The 8,411-nt window shown below is 40.5% G+C and overlaps 1 long non-coding RNA gene across 2 annotated transcripts; it reads right to left on the bottom strand.

Moving 5' to 3' along the window:
* Positions 1 to 303: 303 nt before the first annotated feature.
* On the bottom strand, positions 304 to 6,775 carry LOC126625283 (uncharacterized). 2 transcript variants are annotated; one of them, XR_007624370.1, is made up of 4 exons: positions 6,561 to 6,775; positions 4,749 to 5,993; positions 4,461 to 4,621; positions 304 to 906 (listed from the first exon to the last, which is right to left on the bottom strand). It is a non-coding gene; the product is annotated as an uncharacterized LOC126625283 (long non-coding RNA). The 2 variants fall into 2 exon arrangements; XR_007624369.1 differs by having other exon boundaries at positions 4,461 to 5,993.
* Positions 6,776 to 8,411: the final 1,636 nt, after the last annotated feature.

An 8,411-nucleotide genomic window follows, 5' to 3' on the forward strand; every position in this document is an offset into this window, starting at 1 on the left:
GTGAAAACCTTTAGAAAAACCATATAACTCCTAAGACATGTCATCCATCATAAATAGTTACACATGTTAACTACAAGAAGCCTTAGTCAATTTTAGGGACAGCCCTCCGCCAAAATTGCATCAAATTACTTTTCTAATTATCCTAATGGTCGCGAATCAATAAGACAAATAGATAGTTTAAAGTACAGTGATTAACAATCCAAAACTTGCATGCATAAATTCATAAGAAAATTAAAAAGAGACTACATATTCTTGCTAAGGATCATGGCCTCACCCTAACAAAAGAAAATTAGCTACGCATATTCATAATTAAAATCAACAAAATTATATTAAACTAGAAAAAGAATGGAAACACCTGAAAGTATAAGTCTTGAATTCTCTAAGTTTTTCCCAAAGTCTTCTCCCAAAAAGTTGCATCCGTCCAAGAGAAACCCTAGGTCTGCCAAAAGGCTTATTTATACTACTCTAAATAAAATCCTCCTAGTCCAAGGTCTTAGAATAAGACTAGGAAACTAAATAAATTGAAATAAAATAAGAAACATAATCCTAAATTAACTTGGTAAATTCGCCTAGAAATCTGCACAGCCATGTTCTGGCCCCATATCAGCTCCAAAATTGGCCCAAAATAGCTGGATTTAGAGCGTGGACTATTCTGAACACTTTTCCAGAAGGCCACGAACCCATCTGAGATCATCTTAGGCTCCAAAAATGAAGTTTAAGTCTAGAAACGTCACTTTTCAGCAACGCGCACTGCTCCTTCATTTAATCGCCAGAAAATAACCGCTTGGTAGGAAAATCCCAAATTTTGATATGAACAAGCCAAGAGGCATACGAATGTCTTTCAATTTGAATTGCTCCAAAATTCATCCATTTGATTATGTTTTGCTCCAGAAGAAGTTGAATATCCTATATTGAAAATATAAATCAAAGTATCAAAATTCTACCAAAACAATTACCAAATTATACTAAGAATAGGGTAAAATATATAATATAATATTGACTCATCAACAATCACAACTCAATCAAGGTTAAAGGTGATCAAAATAGGTATTTATTCAAAACTTATTTCATCCATCCTCATGCAAACCCTTTCCACAAGGTAACCTCCAAAATATTTATTCAAAATATGATTAATTACATAAATTAATTGATTAATTTCCTAATTAATTAATTTTATAATTGATTAATTAATTTCCTAATTGATCGCAAGATATTATTTTGACATAATATCTTGCAATTACACCCAAAAGCCACCAAATGTGGCCAGTTCCCATCTCTCCCAAAGAAGCTGGCCACACCCCTATAAATACCACCTCATTTCACCAAAAACCTAATTCCAACTCTCTTGCTAAATTCTCCAAATTTCTCTAAACACTTTTCCCTCAAATTCTAATTTTGGCATCAGAGGTTCTTCAGAAAAAGCCACCCCTATTCATCGTGGGCGCGTGAGGCTCTTGACCTTGACCTAATGTATTAATTGTTTTGTAGGTGCAATTTTGTTCAAGAAGAAGAAGGCAGAAATTTGTATCCACAAATTGGTGCTTTCATTGAGAGTTGAGTCACATGCTCGTAGAACATTCTCGCATTCAAGATTTTTTGTTTTTCTTGTTCATTTGTAGATTTTTCGTATGTTCTTGTTCCTAGAATTTTTTCTGTAAAAATTCTTTGAATAATCGTAAAAGAAGAATACAATGACAAGAAATTCAAAAATCTCAACGAACGAAAATTCCAACGTTTAAAAATTAGAACCACGGTGATCCACGAGACTCAACACGACGATGAGTGGAGTGGCACCACCGTGGCAACCACCACGACAGGCAAGGCCCACATCGCCACAACCATGGCCCAAGTCGTGCCATTCAAGCCTACAAAGGCCCAAGCCCAAAACGAGCCGGCTCGAGCCACTCAAGCCCAACGCGAGCCCAACAAGTTGCCGAGTCAAGCCCTAGCCTCGCACCCACGTACACTACATGCCGAGCAGCCCACTCCTGTGGCCTAACCCATTCCCGTGGCCTTCCAAGCAGCCCAAATGGGTCTAAGACTGGTCCAATCGTCCCAGCTTTAAATTTCCTGACCGACAATTGAACCGGGGGCATTTTCACTATATTTCTCCGCAGATTTGACATTTCCCAACTCAAATCTCACACTCGGAGTTTACCACACTTCCACCACTAAAGGAGACACATACATTTCGAGCTCTTCCAACCCAAATGGAGAACAATACTTGTCTCGATAAGTTATAAAGTTGATGAGCGCCCTCACACAGCAGACGACCATGGTGAATCAGCTCTTGCAACACACCGAGATGCAATGTGCCCAAGACAAGGTGTCTTGAAGTAGGACAATGGCAGATGAAGAACTTCTCCAACAGCGTCCCGGTAAGCAGCCACTCTATCAGCCACTAACTGAGCGTTCGGGCAGTGTACACTCCCGATTGGGACCTTGAGATAACATATGCTTCCGTCTTAGCGTGCAGATGAGCATGCACTCTCGACTAGGCCCAGGGACGAGCATACATTCACTGTTGGGGCCACACTCTGATAGTTAACATGAGCAACCTTCCAAGCGAAGTGTTCATTCATGGCTAAGCTCGCAATGAGCATCTTCCACCTTACATCGAAGTATACAGCACAAAGGACAAAGAGAAGCAGTTACTCAGTTCGGCTAAAGTTCAACCATCAGCCTGCAAAGAATTCCTTCACCTGCTAGGAATGAACCACATGCACTGCTGCCGCGGCATAGACGAGCCAAGCATGTAGAAGAGCAGTCTAAACTAGTAGGTCAAGACAAGAGGCAGCTAAAAGCTCTGCTACCCCCAACAAAGGCAAATTTCGGAAGAGGTAGAGAGGTTCTTAAACGAGCAATTGCGTAATTTCCAACGCAATGAAGTCACCGATGAAGCTTTACGACGAGACATGACCAATATGAGCAAGTCATCCTTCACGGATGAGATCGAGCAGGTAGAGCCTCCACGTAAGTTTAGCATGCAACATTTCACATATTTTAAAAGAGATGGAGATCCGGAAAGGCACTTGAAACACTACCGAAGCATAATGGTCCTTTATCGGAACAACGATGCTCTTATGTACAAGATATTCGCCACCACTTTACAAGGCAAGGCGCAAGATTGGTTCCACACCTTACCACCACGATCCATCCGGAGTGTTGATGATATTTCCTTGGTTTTCACCTAAGAATACTCATCCCACTGCTCGATAAAAAAAAAGTCCAACCACTTGTTCAACGTGAAGAACAACCCAAAGGAGTCCCTCCATGACTACGTGAAGAGGTTCAAAGCAAAGAAGGTGAAGATAGTCGGATGCAACGACTCAATAGAAAGCTCAACCTTCCAAAAAGGACTCCTAGCAAACCATCCATTATTTGGAGAATTGATCATGAAAGAAGATATAACCCTAACATACTCTTTCGCTTTGGCAGAGAAACATGCACTTTGGGACGAGGCTCGGCGAGCAGACGATGCGCCCGAGCAATCCCAAGATGGGTGACCCTTTGGAAAGTTCTCGTGTGAGTTCCTAGAAACAAAATCGTGAAGGCATGGTCAGGGCCCAAAGCGGACAATGTCGTGCTACGATGGAGTCGAGCCAGGGTTTTGGTGGGGTCCCGGGCCGAGATGTGACAATTTGGTATCATAGCCACTATGCCGTTCTGTGTGAGTGTGTCAATGAGGATGTCAGGCCCTTAAGGGGGTGGATTGTAACATCCCACATCGCCCAGGGTAGTGGATCTTGTAAGCCTTATATTTATATTCCTATATCTACCTAGCACGAGGCCTTTTGGGAACTCACTAGCTTCAAGTTCCATCGGAACTCCGAAGTTAAGCGAGTTCACGCGAGAGCATTCCTAAGATGAGTGACCCATTGGGAAGTTCTCGTGTGAGTTCCTAGAAATAAAATTGTGAGGGCAAGGTCGGGGCCCAAAACAAACAATATTGTGCTACGGCGGAGTCGAGATAGATATGGTGGGGCCTGGGTTGGGATGTGACACTGAGCATAGGGTTCGACTCATGACCAAAGAAGGCCCGACGACTAAGAACTATTGCAAGTTCTCAATCCTAATCCACCAAATCCTTCGCTACATTGAGAACGAGCCATAGTTCAAGCTGCCGAAACAATCAAAGGGACATACTTCTAAGTTGGATCACACCAAGTACTGTGTGTTCCACCGAGGTCCCGGTCACACAATGGACGACTGTTACACTTGGAATAACTACCTAGAAAAGCTAGTGAAAAAAGGCAAAGTCAACATATACTTGGACAAGACAACTGCGCAGCCTAGAAGGAACACAGACGTCGACGACACACTAGTAGTATCTGTCTAACTGGCCCATGCTATAGTTGACAAAATGATGGCAATGGAAGTGCGGTTAACCTATTTTAACTTTCAGTAATTTAGAAGATAAGCCTGGAAAGCACAATCATATGCCGAGCGGAGGTACTCACCGAATTCAACGGGCACACCTCGACTGTCATCGGCCACATCACACTTGACATGAAAACACCGCCAGTTGTCTCAAAGTAAACGTTCATGATTGTAAACGACCCATCTCCCTACAATGGGATTCTTGGAAGACCTTGGCTAATCAAGCTGGACGCCATCATTTCTGTCAAGTATAAAAAAAATCAATTCTGCATCCTGAGAGAATGAGTTGGAGAAATCAAGTCTGACTAGGCCACATCTTGACAATGCACTGTGCAAGTATTGAAGGAATCAAAGAAGAAAACCTTTACCCCCGTAAAGGCTACCAAGGTCCGAATGAATGATGAAGCTACCAAATAGCAATTACAGCAAGCAGATCAAGAAGATGGCATTAGAACCAACGCGCTAGTAGACGAGATAGGATGGAAACCCGAAGAAGACGCTGAAGACATCATTCTTGATCCCCAGCAGCTGGAAAAGACGGCTAGAATTGGCTCACATCTGAAGCCGAAAGAAAAGGAGAACTCACAACTTTCCTTAGGGAAAAACATAACATCTTCGCATGGTCACATTTTGACATGCCCGACATCGACCCAAGATAGCTTGCCACAAGTTGCACATCGACCCCGCTGCCAAACCGTTGATCTAAAAGAAAAGACATTTCACACCCAAGTGAGCAGCGATCATTGAAGCGAAAATTGACAACTTACTTGAGGCTGGATTCATAGAAGAGGTAGTACATTCAGCATGGCTTGCCCACATCATATTAGTAAAGAAGAAACATAAGGGTAAATGGAGGGTTTGCGTAAACTACACTGACCTCAACAAAGCATGCCCAAATGATCCTTATCCACTTCCTCAAATTGATCAATTAGTAGATTCGACTTCTGGGAACCAGCTGGTTAGTTTCTTGGACGCCTACTCTGGCTACAACCAAATAGCCATGTACAAGCCCGACAAGGAAAAAACCATATTCGTGATCGAGCGAGACACCTATTGCTACAAGGTCATGCCATTTGGCCTCAAGAACGCGGGGGCCACTTACCAAAGGTTAGTAAACATGATGTTTAAAATTAGAGTCACCATGGAGGTCTATGTCGATAACATTATGGTGAAAGGCAAGCAGCGATCCGATCACATCGGTAACTTGGCGGAAACTTTTGACATCTTTAGAAGGTATAAGATAAAGCTCAATCCCGCCAAGTGCACATTTGGAGTATCTTCAGGCCGATTACTAGGGTGGTCCGCATGATCCGGTTTGTCTTCAGCGCCCGATAGGGTGGGTGCTTTTCTTTCTTTCTTTCATCCACAGATACCTCTACATTGCCAGAAAGGGGTGATGTAATCGTGGGGGGCGACTGGTGGCGACTAGTACTATGTACTGGCCTGGCAAATCGGGGAGGAGGCAATTATGCAATCAAACTTATGGCGACTGCCAACTCCACAGTCGATGCTTAGATCCTACTGGCCACCAATTTAGCACTTGGGTTAACTCCTCACTCTAAGCCGAAGAAGAAGCAGATCAGCGGCCACTCGTGATCAATCGATAAGCCAATCTGCAAAAATAACTCATTTTAAATATTTCCTAAGCCTATATGCATCACTCTCAATTCATTATCAATCCACTACGAATTCATTTTCAACCTATATGCATCATTTCCAATTCACAAATCCTATACACAAATATCCATCACTTTCAATTCATATTTCCACTTTCACATATTCATTTCACAATTCCACTTTCACATATTCATTTTCACTTCCACAAACCCGTGATTCACAAACACATTAACAAAAAATGACAATCGAATTAACAAGCTACATCCCCTAATTCACGGATTGACAGATTGCAACCCCAATTCATAGATTGACAGATTACAACCCCAATTCATAGATTTACAGATTCACATATTATAATCCAATTAAAAAAGCCACCGTGTATAATCTAATTCATAAATTGACAATGTACAACCCCAAGATTCACATATTTACATATATCACAGCTTCACATATTCACAAATCCATAATTTTCACAAATTCAATTTATAAAATCCACAAATCAATATCAATTTCACAAGTCCAAAACAAATTAGCAAATAAAACGAAATTAATTACTAACTTACAGAGTGGCAGAGAGGCTGACAAAGATGAGAGCCGGTGTTGCTCGGCTTGAGAGCAGGGTCAGATGAGAGGAGAGTGAGAGAACTGAAAGACCTGAGATGGAGAGTCAGAGTTAGAGCAGTGAGAATTAGAAAGTAAGGGTAAGAGCATTGAGAGCAAGAATGATAGTGAGAGTGAGAATGAGAGAGCACTGAGAGTGAGAGATTGAGAGTGACATTGAGAGAGAGGTTGAAAAGGCGAGTAAGAGGAGGATAGAAGGTTATAACATTTTTACACTCTTACCTAACAGAACCTTCGTCTGGTAGGTATTGTGTGAGTAGTGAGAGGGTTTGGAGTGATGAGATTGTTTTTAAGGATATCATAGTGTGTGGATGGACAATCTAGATGTAATGTGAGGTGAGAATTGAAGGGGTTCGCAACAACTATAAGATTTAGAATGATATTATTATAGCTATATGTTTGAAAGAAAATACGATCGTATTGTTAACTAGTCGAGTACTTTCTCTGTGTCTATAAATGTGGTGACCAATAGATACTCGAATATCTTACATGTAGAAGAATGACAAAAGTATTGAAGAGTATTGGTAATGGCGTTATATTGGATGAAAAGAAATTAGTTGACATCATGTACAAAACCAACTTACATTTGATACTATACATGATTTCAGTTTAATTTTGTATTTCAGTATAGCTTAATTACTAATATTCTTTAATACCTCCATTATTATTCCAATTGGAAGTCATTCGAGTAACTTTTGATCACCACATTCATTGACAGAGACAAATTACTTGACTAGCCTACGAGACGATCCTTATTTCCATTCAAACCACTAGTTACAATATTATAATGCAAATCTTATGGTTGCTACAAAACCTGACAATTAACTCACCTAAAATTACATCTACACCATCCACCCATCCACTATGATATCCTTAAACACAACCTTACCACTCCAAACCATCCCACCACTCACACAATTTTTTTATTCTAAAAGGAATATCCCAAAACTAACTTTACAAAAGAAAACACTTCTATTTATATGAGAAATATGAAGAGTTAGGAAGCTATTTATGGTTGATGAATATATGTTTACCCAACGAACTCTCATCCAGTAATTACTGGGTCGGTGGATTTTATCCCCATGTGAGGTAGATATCTATGACACATGGTAAATAGAAATCCGACTTTCGACCAATTGGGTTTTACCCGACGGCGGTCCATCGGGCAATTCATATATCAGTATAATCCCTAGGCCCGTGACCAGATGTATGTGACACGTTGAGAAAATACTTTTGACCAATTAGATTTTACTCGACGGAAGTTCGTCAACAAATACCTGTCAATGGACTCCTATGCCCGTGACTAGATATCTGTGACACTTTGGAAGTAGGAGTTGGAAACTTTTGACCAATAAGACTTTAACCAACCGAAGTTTGTTGGGTAAAAACTGTGTCAGTAGATTCCTAACACATAAATTAAACCCTATAAATGATTCAATCGTAGTATGAGTCTGGCAATGATGTGGTAGAAACTAACACATAAATTAAACCCTATAAATGATTCAATCGTAGTATGAGTAAGTAGGGATCGTTCTAATCCGGGTATTAGAAGGGATGCTAATCAACACAAATTAAACTTATAAAACTGAAAGCAATATTAAACTAACAACAAAACAATGTGGGGGAGTTTTTGGACGAATTTAATTAAAATAAAAGTAAAGGGCAACAAATAAATTAAGTTGTGAATGAAATATGGATGAAATGATAGCTAAATGATTCTTCTCAACACATGAAACATATGCATACAAATCGATTTCCAATTATTTCTCCTATAAACCATGAATGACAATGCC

Source organism: Malus sylvestris, chromosome 6 (assembly GCF_916048215.2).
Source record: "Malus sylvestris chromosome 6, drMalSylv7.2, whole genome shotgun sequence".
In the NCBI taxonomy this organism is placed as follows: Eukaryota; Viridiplantae; Streptophyta; class Magnoliopsida; order Rosales; family Rosaceae; genus Malus; species Malus sylvestris.